A 15920-nucleotide genomic window follows, 5' to 3' on the forward strand; every position below is an offset into this window, starting at 1 on the left:
GCGAAAACGAGAAAAGAATCCAACTGTCAAGAGGTACCGACAACAGGTGTGGTCGACACCGACGACAGAAAAAATCTGACAAGAAAGGTATGTTGGTTCTTACACCCGCTTCCCAGCGGAGGGTAAGGTAGATCACCTGACCTACCTGTCGCGTTAGCCGCGAGTTTTGAATTCTGTCGCGACGTCAGAGACGTAAGCTAAGTATATGTCTGACAGGCAAAGTTCATGTACAAAAAGAAAATTTGAGTCCTTTTGTTATGATGTTGGGCAGCCCTGTTCGAAAAAAAAACTCTCTCCTGATGGTACAGGTAACTTTTGAGGGGAGGGGAAACACTATAGGTATAACAAAACACAATATTACCAGCTCTGATGAATAATCAAATTTATTCAGTCATTAACTAGAGCTAAAATTATTGCCAAAAATTAAATATATAAAAAATACATTCAGCAGTATCAGCTCTTTGGAGTTACTGAATATCTGCTATCTGCTTAATGATATTTGTATCATGAACCTCTGTAGGAACCTTGAGATCTCCTAAGTGACGTACTTCAGTGACATGAAAAATGCATGTGCTGTACAGTTAGGCTTAGCTGTAGGTAGGGAGGGCATTGTGGCATAAGTATGGTATTTCATTAATCTGTACTGAAATTTTACCTGTGGAAGAAGAAAGATGGTCTTTTAATATTTTTACGTGTATATATGAGTACTGAAACCTAGTAATGCAATGAGAATAGGTTGGGTTAGGTTAGTGAAATTTCTACTGTAGGCTCCTGTTTTGAACCTGTAACCCTTAGAATACTATGCCAGTCTACTTTTTTTCACCTTAACCCATCTAGGCCCAAAAGGTTTGTCACATGCCTTCGGCTACTGTGCACTTGCAGTGTGTAAGTTTACCATCTTAGGTTTACTTGGTTATATGATATTTGCCCTTTCTTTGCTTGTTGGTAACTTTTTATATGCTGCTTGCCTTACCTGACTACTGCTACCATTATTAGTCTTGCCTATTATGACATTTAAATTGTTTTTTTTCCAAAGCTTTATAAGACACAGGCTACACTGGGTATTGGTTGGCATAGGCTACACGAGGTGTTGTTTGGTATAGGCTACACTGGGAATTCTTTGACTTAGGCTAGCCTATGCCTATTCGACTCTGTTAAGCATTGGTTGACATGAATTCCTACTAAAATTGAATGTAGGCTAAACCAGTCTTTCTTTATATTGCACCTGACCTTGTTGCTCACAACTTCTACCTAGAATGCAGACTGTATTTACTATATTGCAGTTGAAAGTCATCCAGAGAGAAAAGTCAAATAGGTAGTACCTGTTGCAGTAAGTTCGTCCAAAAAAGGACACTAGATGTATCCATGGCTCGCTACCTAAGTTTTATGTTCCAGTTCATAAATAAAACAATGGAACCACGAAAACACCTCGTGTCCAAGTGATGTAAGGGAAGGAAGATCGAGAGTCGGACTCGGGAGTGAGTCGCCAGTCACTCGCTTCGGAGAGTCGGTCGTCGGACCACCAGGGTCGACGTCATCACATCATGACGTCACATCGAACAGGCTTTCTATCTCGGTAGTCTTGGTCACACACGCTCCCCTCACACGTTAATATCAGTGGGCGCATTCTACTTTTGTATGTACATATTTACATTTTTTTCAGCGTTGAGATGTAAAAGTAATCAAATAGGACTATTTCAAATTTTATGCTTGCTTTGCAGGCATTATTAATGTTATGACATTTTTTATTTGTTTTATTTAACATTTGAACTGAGGTTTGATGACGACTTCGTTTTGGTCAAATGCATCAGCGATGTGTGAATGAAAGTTTTGAAAATGTTTCGTGTTTTTTTCTGAAATCTGGATATACGTGACATTTTCTTACGGTTATCAAATATATGACAGATTTCATTCTTATGAAACATATGGCCTTATTGTATGCAATAATCGTGTTTTCGCATTGAAAAAATAGATAAATATGGAGCATGATAGTAGCCAGCTAGTGAATTTTGAACGAAATCTTACGCAGACATGTAGCATGAGTTCTGAGCATAGCGTACCTCAAGTACTGTACAAATACATCGTTGCTCTCGTTTAATGTTACTACCGAAACATATGACAAGGATCACTGTTTGTTGATACATTTCGCATGAAGACCAAACTGAATGCATCGTGTTTAGTAAGGTAAGCCCATGTACTTTCGGCCAAAAAACTCGTGGCAGAGTTTCATAATTTTTCGTTCACCTGCCTGACGCAAGATTCATGCCTTATTTATCTATTTTTCTTTTCAAAAATGGAAGAAATAAAGTGTAATGACGTTAAAAACAGTCACTAATATCTTTAGAACATTATGTTATGTTATTGTGTAAAACTATTTTCCATATAGCAGAATTGACGTGAACGAAACGAAGTGATAAAAAACGTCATATCACAACCATAGATATACATTACCAAATAGATAGGAGACACCTATCACTATAAAAAACAAATAGTAGTAGTATCGCATAAACAGAGTCCTTAAATTATCATTTCAATATTAAGTTGAAGGTAGTTGAACTATCCCATTTGTTAAATTTTACAGAAAACATTGGAATCTCACAAAAGGCTATCAAATTTAAAAACAAAAAGAAAAAAAGACGATATCTTAACAGTGTGAACCAGGCGACCTCACTTTTTTGCTTTTGATGTTATGTGCACGGGAATCTAATGTCAATGCGTCATTTATCGGGCTAAGAAACATCCCTCGATGAGCGAGAGAATTATTGCACTGCATTCGGTGCAAGTTCCTGTTGGAGAGATATCAAGAAAGCTTAATAAACCGGAGAGAATCATACATAGATGAATAAAATTGTTTAAAGAACGGCAAAATTTAGAACATGGGCCTAGAGGTGGAACACCTCGAAGCACCACATGAGAGCAAGACAATACAGTAGTGTAAATGTTGCTGAGCAACATTCATTTGTGAACTTTGAATTCTAGTGCCTCGTCACGACATTGCTGAACCAGGAATCATAACTAGCTCTACGCTTATGACTGGTGTCTGATGAATACTTTAGATGGAGAGGAAGAGATTTTTAAATCTACACTTGAAGTCTTTGATAGTTGTCTAATGAATAAGTCTAATGAATAAGCAAACTTATCTTTGATGCATGAGAGATTCAGTAAGGCTTACTCTTTTTGTTTTGTTTTTTATCGGTGGCCAGTGAATACCACGGATAGGGAGGGAAACGGTTTCATTGATGCATGCATTTTTTTCTTCAAAACCTAAAGAATACATTTTATTGGGAGATACTTTATTAACATCGGCCTAATCCTTCCATCACTTCTATATGCCACCGCTCTCTCTACATCTCAGGCGACTATAAGATCCGACTTCTCACTACGAACTCCATCTCGTGAAAGCATCTCTAATGATAACGGTTATTTTAAAATTCCCCGCACCGACAACGGACGCCTTAAAACGCATGTTTATAAAATATTTTCTGTTCAAAGAAACTTTATATTTCATTCCACAAAATATGTGCATACACTCGTGATACACCCTGTGGCCGTCAAAGAGCAACCCTTGATTAAAGCAGTAGGTTTTTCTTGAAAAAAAAAAAAAAAAAAAAAACATGAAATACACTTAAACGAGAACGTCACCTTTCATATTTCTTATCCTTTCAGCTATTTATAATATGCTTATGGTAGTAGGTCTAGTAGGTATACATGTAAAACTAATTTGAATTAATTTCTATTTAGAAGAAATGAATAGCTACAAAAAGATCAACCTAAGAAAGCTTTAAGGAAAGTAAGCCTTTCTTAATGTATTCGTCAGTTTTGACTCCCGCAGCTTTCCAAGGTGTCCTGTCCAAACAGGGATGATATGCAAGGAATTCGATAAAAAATAAGACTGAATTATATTCGTTTGATTTTTTATGATTGCTTTTTGACTTTGAATAGCGAGGTCTGAGTTAATTATGTTAAGGAATTAAAAGGATGAAAAGGAAATTGAGAGGAAAGGCGAACATGGCTAATGAAACAAAATAACGGGAATAGTCAAATAAAGCAGCTAGATATAATATATATATCTATATATATACTATATTATATATATATATATATTATATTATATATATATATATAGTATATATATAAATAATATATATATATAATATATATATATTATAATAAATTATATATATATAATATATATAATATTTATATATAATATATATAAAATATACATTGTCAATTTAAATATTCATTAATATTACGTATCCGAGAGAGTATACTGCTGAAAATAGACCTAGGCAAAACACGTGGGAAAATCAGAAGTCCAATTTAGCCCCACCAAATGTGTCATGCAAATTATTTTATTGATCAAAGGACAAAATTAGTTTAACTAAATATCGTTTTCAAAGAATGTTAACCCCTTGATGTATTATTTATCGGCTGTAGGAGACGAAATGACAATATCCCAGTGCAGTACGATACGTTGAGTCAAAACTCGAGCGGCAGCAAAGCCAACTTCAAAATCTTCGATGTGCTGTCACGAAGCTAGAGTTGAGAATAAAATTAGAAATCGTGGACCCATCGGTATATATTTTCCTTACTTTGCAAAATAATTATCTTTAATACATTGAATAAGTCTACTCAGTTCTAATGTAATTTATGTCAAGTATAGCACCTTTGAAAGGAAATGTTATTTATTGTTAAGTAAAATAATCTAGCACCTGCATATGGCAATATTTCCATAACGAACAATGAATTAAGAAACTACGCCAATTCTTCGTTGGCCGTCTGTACAGTAAATGGAGTATGAAATTCCTCATATATTTTCAGCCTGTTTATGTCAGTACCGTGTTACATGAAACAAAAACTTAATCAAGTAACAGGGAAACGGATAATGTTACACAGCTAATACATTTATCGCTGAATTTCAAGTCATTCTCATGGGTAAAACGAGTCTATGTTAAAAGAAATCCTAATACTTCTGCAAATCAGCGTCCACATAAACACTAACTCTTCGTCTAATTCAATTTTCTAGATTTCTTATTTCCGAAATGAGCTCTTTTCTTTCAGCATAAAGCGATGCAACGAAGAGTTGTTGAGACCACAAAGGATTTTCTGCACTTTTTGTCGGAGGTTTTACTAATATGCCAGAACACTTTTCCACTGTTCAAGAGAAGGTCACGAGGTTAACAGTAATGCTCTCGGATGAAAAGGGCATTAAGTTTTCTCGCTAGATTGTGAAATTCAGCTCTACGCACTGATAGTTTTACCAACACTCAGAATGGGGTGATTTTTTTTACGGCTTCTGATGGATTCCAATTCACTAAACTTTCACCAACTGTTCGAAGTGTTCTGAAGATAAGTAGAAAATGTGTCGAAGTTTCTTCGACGCAATCGAGTTTTCTGTACAGCGTATACTCAAGACCATTGAAAATAGTTCTACCTATCAGTGGTCTCGGTATACTTTAAACAAGGCCCGGTGGTGGCCTGTCCTATGTCGTCGCCAGACGCACGATTATGCATAGCTTTCACCTTAAAAAAAAAAAATTATTGACGCGAGAGGGCTGCAATGTGGTATGTTTGATGATTGGAAGGCGGATGATCAACATACCAATTTGCAGCCCTCTAGCCTCAGTAGTCTTTTAGATCTAAGGGAGGCCAGAAAAAGTGAGGACAGACAAACAATAGTATCTCGACAGATTTGTTTTATAGAAAACTAAAAAAGCATTTACCTAGTTCTGGGAAAACGTTCTGGTTGCCTCCAAGGAAAAAATAAATAAAAAACAGCTGTGCTAAGTTGGCGTTATGAAAATGGTCTGTCTCTTGAAAATAAACAAAGAAAATTCACCGACGGCTTAGAAAATCGTTGATTCGTGATCAAGAAAAAACGAATATCTTTTATTTCTGATCATGAAAACAAAAATCTGCAATTTTTATTCAAAAGGACTATAAAACCTTTCATTTGTGCTTATGAAAACCAATAAGCAATATCACACAAGACAGAGAAAACGTTCAGATTTCCTTTTAGAGAAACGCTGCTTAAGACGAAATTTCCAGAGCGTCCTGAAAAGAAATAAAAACAGCGCTGTGAAATTATAGAGAAAAGTCTCACGTGTCATAACGACCGCCACCAAAGACCGCGAAGCTGTCAATAAAGGGCGAGAACTGCAACGAAGTGAATTGATGGAAAAGGGAAGAAGCTTCCATATCCTGCGCAAACCTTTCGTTGTCACAGAGCCAAGGAACGCGTCAATGAGCGCCTGTCTTCGAGGAGCTCTGATGCCACTATTTTTAAATGGCTATATCAGTCAATGAAGCGACACATTGCATATTGTTTTATCATTTTTACTTTTCAGTGGGCGTAAGAGATCACCTACAATATTACATTCGGAATTATGAAACGTGGACTCGGCAAATTTCAGATCATCTGATGCATTCCGTCTGATTTTCTGATTTCACAAGATCTTCATATTTCAACTTTAATACTTGGATGCATGAAAGTGCTCTCTCTCTCTCTCTCTTCTCTCTCTCTATCTCTCTCTCTCCTCTCTCACAGCCCACGCCGCACATATATTATATATATATCTATATATATATATATATATATATATATATATATATATATATATATATATATATACTATTATATATATTTTGCTTCAAAAACAATTGCATTATAACGGTCATGTATTTCCTGTACATCAACAGGCACTTTTCTTGTGTTCTGAAACTGTAACATAATCCTCAGAAACGTACCCACATCCAATGGTTACGTAAATATCTTTGCCGTCTTGCCGAGAACTTTTCCTCTTGTTACTCGAGCACTTGTAATATCTAAAATGAGCAAACTCCAGCATTTTCTATTTTTCCTCAGTAGTTACGATTCTTCTTTTCTAATGGATGATAAATCATCTCTCTCTCTCTCTCTCTCTCTCTCGTGTGGAAGACAACGCATCTAAAATACTCCACCAAACAAGCTGGCAAATTATTTAACAGCTGAAGAGATTCGTCGCGCTTGACGATCAGCCTCTCCCACCATAAAATGATGCTGCTGTTTTCAGATGATTCTTTCCGCATGAGAAGCTCTTTGGTTCACTTGGCGCTCTTCGAACTTTGATTGCTTTGCGCAACCAACAGTCTGCGCGTCCGTCCATTCAATTCAGCCTCCGATTTACTGCTTGTCTTATGCTGTCCAGACTCTTAAAAATTTCTGAAGCGTTTTTCGTCTTCTCCTTCTTCTACTTCTTTATGGCTGGGCGCCAGAGGACGGACCTCTGCAGTCCCTAGGAAGTTCAAGTTTGTTGATTCACTGATCAAAATTTGAGATTATTATCTGTATTTTACTACATCGCCATTCTTTTTCCCTGTTTCATTTTTTAAATTATGTTCGTTCTATTTTGTGGAGGCTTATATAGCACGTTAATAATAATAATAATAATAATAATAATAATAATAATAATAATAATAATAATAATAATAATAATAATAATAATAATATATCAGTGACCGTTGCCTTTTTTTCTCTGCAGTCACCCCTTTTAGGTAAACTGCGTAATGTTGAAATTTTTTTTTTTATAAAAGCAGACATACTAAATAATTGCTATTATTATGCTTGTCAACGTTTTTCCACACAACACTGACCTAGGATTCAAATCTTAAGCTACTATTTCTAGTTAAATTCTAAGAAACATTCTCTCATTCTGGTTATCTTGGACATTAAGGGACTGACTAATAAAATGATCGTTTAGCAGCCAAACGTTTCCAAATATATAGAAAAAAAATCTGCTTAAATTTGAGTATAATCTGCATTTTCCATCGCTCAAAGAAATACCCTGGATTGATTTATAGATTTACAGACATTTGGTATACATGCCAAGCAATGGGGCAACTAGACCATTCAGCGCTGAAACGGAAATTGACAGTAAAAGGTTTGAAAGGTGTAACAGGAGGAAAACCTCGCAGTTGTACTATGAATCAATTGTTACGAGATGGTGGACAGTAAGACAGAAGAAAGAGAATATGAATGGAGGTACAGTAAAAGGAATGAAAAGGAGTTGCAGCTAGGGGCCGAAGGGACGCTGCAAAGAACCTTAAATAATGCCTGCATTGCACCGTATGAGTCGCAATGACGGGTCTACCCTCCATAGGGGGGAATTACTCTGGAGAGGTGATCATACACTACAAGGAACTAATAGTAGTTTGCTCAAAAAATGTTATCATAAGTATTCACGTCGTAACATACCCAGGAGGCAGTAGGATGCGTGCAAGATAGAAATACGCAGTGCAATGTATGCAGAGAGATTCGACGACCTGCTGATGAACTTTCTGTTTCGGTGTATGAACAGCTAAGGTTATAGATTTTGATCCTTTACTCAGCAGTTGAAAGGATGATTAAAGCAGTAACCAGTGTTTCATTTGTTTTCGCTAGTTGGACCCCTGTTCCAGGAAATAAGGATAAGAGGAACCACAGGAAGTGTTTGAAGACAGAAAAATAATGGTTTGCTGAAAAAAAAAAAAAAAATGATATTTGACTAGCTGTTGTATGACAGATGAGGGGAACATAGGGAAGTTAGCCAAGACGCAAGTAGGACAAAGAAGACCAAATCATAAAAACAGAAATTAGAGAGAATGCAGACAGAAGGCAAATGAACAAATGGGTCCCACCATAAAAGATGAAAAAAGAGAGATGCTGACCGAAATGTATGAACTCAAATGTGGAAAAGGGAGTATATTTTGAAGAACTGTTAAATGAGAAGGACAGAAGATGGGGCAGATCAGAATGATTCTAGAGTGGAAACCGTTATTGTAATGTTGACAATGCTTGTAGATGTAAGCAAGGCAATTCAGAAATTGCAGATAGAAAGACACTAGGAGTCCATGAGATTACAAGTGAGTGAGATGTTGTGGCACAGTCGCCATAGTGCAATTGAGCGGCAATAAGGGTGTGTAAGCGAAGCCTGGATGAAGGAAAGTTTCTGAAGGAATAGGTGAGAGGAATAATTGTTTCCCTGTACAAAGGTAACGGTGATAAGAGACGATTGGATGAAACAGGGAATTTAATGTTTCTCACTATACCACTCCTGGTATAAAGAATGATGTTGACTCAGAAAGGACAATTGACAGAAGGACTGACACGATAAGGACGGAGTGGATCAAGCGTTTACATTTATGAAATTAGTTTGAAAGCAATTGGAAAAAGCTTTATGGGTCATATATGGATCAAGATAAATAGAGGCAATGCCAACGGAGTTGTAAATTTATGATGTGAAGGATAAGTTGCTGAGAATGATTAACAGTTTCTATGGCGAAAGTGATGGATGTATTAGAAAATGCAGACAGGAGAGTGACTGATTTGAAAGACTCGGCCTCATTAAGCTTTTCTCTGTCTAATGTTATGTCATCCACTTAAAAGCATACTCCTGCCCTCTAGTTTGGCTTAATTATGTAAAAAACAAGAGTGTGTTATGTCTCCATTGGTGTACGATATCTTTATAAATTGAGAGATGCGAAGCTTTGCAGAAAGAGCAATAGATGTACATGCAAAGTCGGGGAAAAAGAAAATGAGTCAAGCATGGAGTGTGGAATGGTGGACATTCACAGATGATACAAAGCTGAATGGCGATCAAGGAGAGAAACTACAAATAACTGATTGAGTTTGGAAGCGATTACAAGGGGAGATAATCGAGGATAAATGTGAGCAAGAATTAGGTTACGAGGATAAATGGATACTAGGAAAATAGAGCAATGATTATTCATTTAGTTGGTGGAAGCGTGGACGCAAATGATTCCTATTTTTTCTGGGGGCTAAACATGATGCATGATTGTAGAATGAGAGAAGACAAAGTTGATGCAACAAAAAATAAAAAAAAGTGACAAAGTGTGAGCACAAGATAGGAAACAGACTTAAAATTGACTATGGAAAGCAAGGTGGTAATGTATGATAGGATTGTTAAGCCAAGTCTCCTTTGTGGAAGTTGAGTGTCAATGGTGAATGTAAATGAAAGAGAAAAAGGTTAAAGATATTGAGGTGAACTGTTTGCATCGTATTCATAGCTATATAAGAATTGAAAGTATGGCAAATGAGTACATGTGTACAGTTGGAATTTTTTTTTTTAGCGTTATTAATAGTATGGATTAGAGTATTTCATTTCAAGATAGTTTGGTTGTATGGTAAAAGAGTTGATGAATATAGGCTGGTGAAAAGATTGTATAATTCAGAAATATTGTCATCATAGGGGGAAGGAATGCCGAAAAAAACAATAGGAGAGATGGTCTGAAAAAGTTATTGTTAAGGAAAGGCCTTAATTAATCCAGGAAGCAGGAGGGACAGTAAAAGTGTGAACGTGGTATGAAGCGATGTGTTATTTTTCCTCTGGCACCATCTCCTGTTAGGGGAAACAGCTTCATGGTGAAGAAACAAACGCGTGTGAATAATAAATGTGTGTACACTCCGGAGTATCAAAAACTACAACAAGACCTGTAATTGTTGAAACTCCGCGAGTATTTCTGGGACAACACAAATTTGCTCGAAAAACATTTGGGATCCGGAATAGCTGTTTACAGGAGACAAAGCATGAAATTCTTAAATTGTCTTGTATACGTTAAACGGCCTCATCTGCAGTGGTTTTGCAACAATGACGCAAGTTTTTCACCTTGGAATTTATGCACGCAACACTCACGCAAAAACAGAAAATCTTCATAGGTTAAAGTGATGTCGGGATCTCCGAGGACTGGGGTTGTGTTAGCCTGGAAGAGGCCACCTGCTCACTCATATTAAGACTTGAACTGATGTCTTTGCCAGAGAAAAATAAAGTCCATAAGTCCTCGCGCAGAGACAGAAAAAGAGAGAATCTTATGGGTTAGGAATGTTTTCAACCCCGTGTGGCGAATATTACCTCGTCGAGGCCTTCCTGTCTACATTTTGACAGGGCAAATGAGCAAGTCTAGTTTTGTTTTGCTCTCTCTCTCTCTCTCTCTCTCTCTCTCTCTCTCTCTCTCTCTCTCTCAGCATCCGGCAACTGTCGTCTAGCTACTAGATGCATAACTCACTGCTTAGACCAACAGAGGCACAACGGATTTTTATGGAAATCGCCCATTTGTCCCACATCGTTCCGTTCGAGAGTCGAATACGATCTTCCATTTGTGAGCTACATTTACGCAACGAGTCAGAGTAGGTGAGAGAGAGAGAGAGAGAGAGAGAGAGAGAGAGAGAGAGAGAGAGAGAGATGCAATTTTCCTCGTCATTTATTTCTCTTTTCCTCTTCCCCTGAGGAAAAATAGGATGATGTACCTAGGAGGTGGAGAGCCAACAAGGCGTGATCCGACCTCCAGCGTAATCGAGGCGTGTGCTAAAATCGACGGTCAAATAGAGCCTTGTTACGCCAACGAAAATTAAAATAAATGCACTATATTTTATTAAGAGAGAGAGAGAGAGAGAGAGAGAGAGAGAGAGAGAGAGAATTTTCCTCGTCATTTACTTTTCTTTTCCTCTTCCCCTGAGGAAAAATAGGATGATGTATCTAAGAAGTGGAGAGCAAAGTCCCCCTAGAAAGTTCCAGAAAAGTTGCAATTTTCCTTAATGCTTCGGTTACGTCGGTTATTTTATGAATTACCCACTATTTCATGTTCTTCACTTAATATTTTAACCCACTTTTGCTCTTCTGGTTTTCTATTTCATCGAAGCGAGCTATGTTATTATCATTTAAACAAAAACTACAATTTTACCGTAACGTTACGTCCCTGCGATTTCAAAGAAACGTTTCTGTTGCATTATATAATATATTATTTACACTTATGATGTGAATAATAAATAACAGTAACTCCGCTGCCTCGTAAATAAAGTGAAAAAGCCAACGTAGTGTCTAAATCCAAATATCGACTGGGAACAAATTAAACACATACACTTAATAACACTGCATAAATTATATGAAATGACAACAAGGCGTAATCCGTTCTCCAGCATAATCGAGGCGCATACTAAACTCTACGGCCAAATAGAGCCTTGTTTCACCAACGAAAATTAACATCAATACACTATATTTTATAAGGAATCATTGTTCTGCACTGTTTAACATGCACGCTATTTATCTTTTGCATTTTCATTCTCATAAATAAATCATGAATATCCTATCCTAAAATTCCTGTATCATTAACTCAACGCGAAACATCTTTTTCAGGCCTTTTTAGGCATTCATACAAACCAACAAGAACAACAGCAGCAGGAACAACAACAACAACAAAGTAGTTTGTAGGCTTATTCCCCCAGTAAGAGAAAATAGTTTACTAACATGATGTTCAAAGTAAGGTCTTGAGAATACTCTAGAGTCAGTCTAGACCTTGGTCCGAAGGAGAGTCCAGAGCCTGTCCCAAGAATACCGAAATACCAATTTACAGATTTAAATTAATCACCCTGTAATTATCTATATATATACAAAACTACTTTATAAAGACGAAAGGTTATAATATCTACAAACTAATTCAAGTGTTTTAGAGTCATAAACCTGTAAATACATCATGTAGTCCAGATTGGTATCGCGGAATTACTTCATAAAAAGCTTTATAAAACACAAATACTGAAATACTGAAATAATAACACTGAGGGGGAAGCATTGCACAAGAGATTAAAAAGAACGCGACAACGAAGGGATGGCATCAGAAAAAGTCTCGACATCTGGCAGGGAAATAACACCAATATCTTCAAAAATATATTAACTGAATGAAACAACAAAGATCCATGCAGCTAGGAAAAAAAAAGCATCAGAATGATCGTAAAAGACAGATCAACACTGAATAAAAATCGAAATAAAAGTAAAGAAAGAACCTGGATCCCAGAAAAAATAAAAATAAAGACCTTTAAACACTAAGGATCATCCCCTCTTTTGATGTCAGACGAAGAGAAAGGAAACAGGGAAAAAAACAGTCGCCTTCCAAAAAGGGGAGAAAAAAAAAAAAAAAAAAAAAAACATTCGCGTTTGTAAAAGTGAGTCCGATTTTTAATCCCTTCTTTATAGAATTAGAACTTCGTGATCAGCGATCCGTGAACCTTGAAGACAATTGTCCGAAAGGGTCCTGTGTATTCTGAACAGCGGGAAAAACCTCCGCGGGCCAGCTGACGCTACATTTAGAAGGAAATTATTCTTACATTTTTAATGGGATATTCTTTCTCTTCAAAGGCACCCTACCTTCCTTGATCTCTGGAGGGTCGACCATTCAAGACCTCATAAAAATAAACACTTTTCTCCCTTGTCTGTCTTTTCCCTTTTTATTTTTTCCAAGGTGAAGAGACCAGAGCGGAATGACTCTATGATACAATTATAAGTAGTCGAGGCTACGGTTAAAAGCTGCTTTGTAAATATTTGAAAAATAAGACCAGCTTAAATATTAGGCGTGTGTCAGAAAAGGTAATGGGCCACATCTACAAAAAATCTTCTTCACCACTCACTCATTTAATTCTCTCACACTTATGAATAATTCCAAGCCTTACACCCATAAATTTTTTTTTATCTTAAACTGGTAGTTACACTGATGAAAACATTTTTTTAATGGCTCTTTGAATATACAACAACAGAGTATAAATAAATAAATAAATCAATCAATCAATCAATCAATAAATAAATAAATAATGATTCTCCAATGTTCTAAACCAGTACAATACTAGCTTTGGAAATGTAATCTCGATTAAACATGGACTTTGGTCAGCGACAGTTCTGCACATGTTTCGTATTAACTTTTTATGTTGACAAAAGGCCAAACAGTTGACCCAAGATTTAATAACGTAAGATTAAAGCTTAAACAGGGTGTTTAAATACTATCTCTCTCTCTCTCTCTCTCTCTATCTCCTCTCTCTCTCTCTTAATTTGTGTATATATATATATATATATATATATATATATATATATAGTATATATTATATATATATATATATATATATATACACACAAATTAAGAGAGAGAGAGAGAGAGAGAGAGAGAGAGAGAGAGAGAGAGAGAGAGAGAGAGAGAGAGAGAGAGAGATCGTATTTAAACACCCTGTTAAGCTTAATCTTACGTTATTAAATCTGGGTCATGTTTGCTTTGTCAACATAAAAGTTGATACGAACATGTGCAGAACTGTCGCTGACCAAAGTCCATGTTTGATCGAGATTACATTTCCAAAGCTAGTATTGTACTGATTTAGAACATTGGAGAATCATTATTTATTTATTTATTTAATTATTTATACTCTGTTGGTTTATATTCAAAGAGCCATTAAATAAAATGCTTTTCATATATATGTTTGTATATATATATATATATATATATATATATATATCTATATATATATATACATATACATATATATATATATATATATATATATATATATATATATATATATATACATATACATATATATATATATATATATTATATATATATATATATATATATATATCTTATATATATATATATATATATATATATATATATATATATAGGGCAAAGGAGAACCCAGCGCACATACTATTCGCACTCGGATCAAAGGCAGGAGACAGAAACCGATGACATAGTGACCGTTTATTCTGACGTTTACTAATACGTGATCCCATCATCTGGGAGATTTACAGGCAAATACAATACATCAGTAATGATTCTTTAAAGAGCTTTTACAAAACTTTAACTTAAAAATATTTTCTTGCATAAAAATTACACACAGTGGAGACTTACTATAGTAGATTCACATTTGATGTCTAGGCCAGTCCCTTACGACGCTCCTCATTGGCTATTGATAAACTAATCACAAGGCTGGGAACTCTCAGTCTCTCTCGAGAGTTCACATAAGCAGGATGTATGTTCCACTTCTCCTAAGGGATGTCTTTCAAAAGTATCCCTCAGGATAGGTGGAACATACATCTTGCCTATGTGAACTCTCGAGAGAGACTGAGGGTTTCCAGCCCCGTGATTGGCTTATCAATAGGCAATCAGGAGCATCGTAAGGGACTGGCCTAGACATCAGATGCACGGTTGATGTGAATCTACTATAGTATCTAATTAGATTATATCAAAATTTGGATTTAGATCATAACTCAAACAAAACCACAAAACAAAGAAAAACAAACACTGATGGACTAACCCCCTTTCAAAAAAAAAATATAATAATAAAATAAAAAACACATCAATAGAAACTTTCGCAACCCACCCCGCTGAAAAATTTGCTAATAAAAAGCTCTTCACTTTTAGAGATATTTGCCCGCATAAAAAAAACCTTTGGCAGTAAATAGAAAGCACATTCTGGTTAATTGTCGAAACATGCCGCCATGCCAACGCTAGCCAACAATTTTGCTGCTGATATGCGTGGTGTCCCCCGCCCCCCTTTCCCGGAAACAGGCCATCCAAAAATGGCTCCCCTCCCCTGCCCCTATAACTAAAAGAAAATAATGACTTATTTATTTATTCATTTATCTGCGCTGGATTAGGGGATTTTCATTTGGCTGCGAAGCCGCGTCATGCAATTTCCTTTCGCCGCGTCCCAGCAAACGAAAGTCAATTTATATCATTCAATGGAATCATTTAGAGGATTCATAAAAAAATCATTGCATAAAATTAAATGGTTCTAGAGGCGCTTTGATCCTGGTTATAATCTCCGGTTAACTCTGATAAATTGGGCTGGGATTAAACTCTGCATAGGCCCCCAACCACGACACACACACACACACACACACACACACACAGAATGTTTAAATTCACGTAAAAAAATGCCACATAGAAAATGTGCGGCAGAAACATCCAATTGCCTTTTATACTCTTATTCCTCAACGTTCATTTCAAGGCTAACTGTTAATGGCTTTGCTACCTGTACAGTTCTATACAAGGGTCTGTCACTGGTACGACAAACATAGTAATGCAAGCAAGCGCGCACACACACATACACATATACGCGAGCACAG

General features: G+C 36.2%; 1 protein-coding gene across 3 annotated transcripts in view; it reads right to left on the minus strand.

Moving 5' to 3' along the window:
- LOC135222825 (neural-cadherin-like) overlaps window positions 1–15920 on the minus strand; it is a 399888-nt gene that overhangs the window by 154464 nt on the left and 229504 nt on the right. Inside the window, exon 1 of one of the 3 annotated variants that reach the window (XM_064261139.1) lies at window positions 1323–1470. The exons of the other annotated variants lie outside the window; for them this stretch is intronic. The gene's annotated coding sequence lies outside the window, so the exon portion shown is untranslated. Of the gene's footprint in view, window positions 1–1322; window positions 1471–15920 lie in introns of those variants that run through there. 3 annotated transcript variants of the gene reach the window in all.

This window comes from Macrobrachium nipponense, chromosome 8 (assembly GCF_015104395.2).
Source record: "Macrobrachium nipponense isolate FS-2020 chromosome 8, ASM1510439v2, whole genome shotgun sequence".
Classification (NCBI taxonomy): Eukaryota; Metazoa; Arthropoda; class Malacostraca; order Decapoda; family Palaemonidae; genus Macrobrachium; species Macrobrachium nipponense.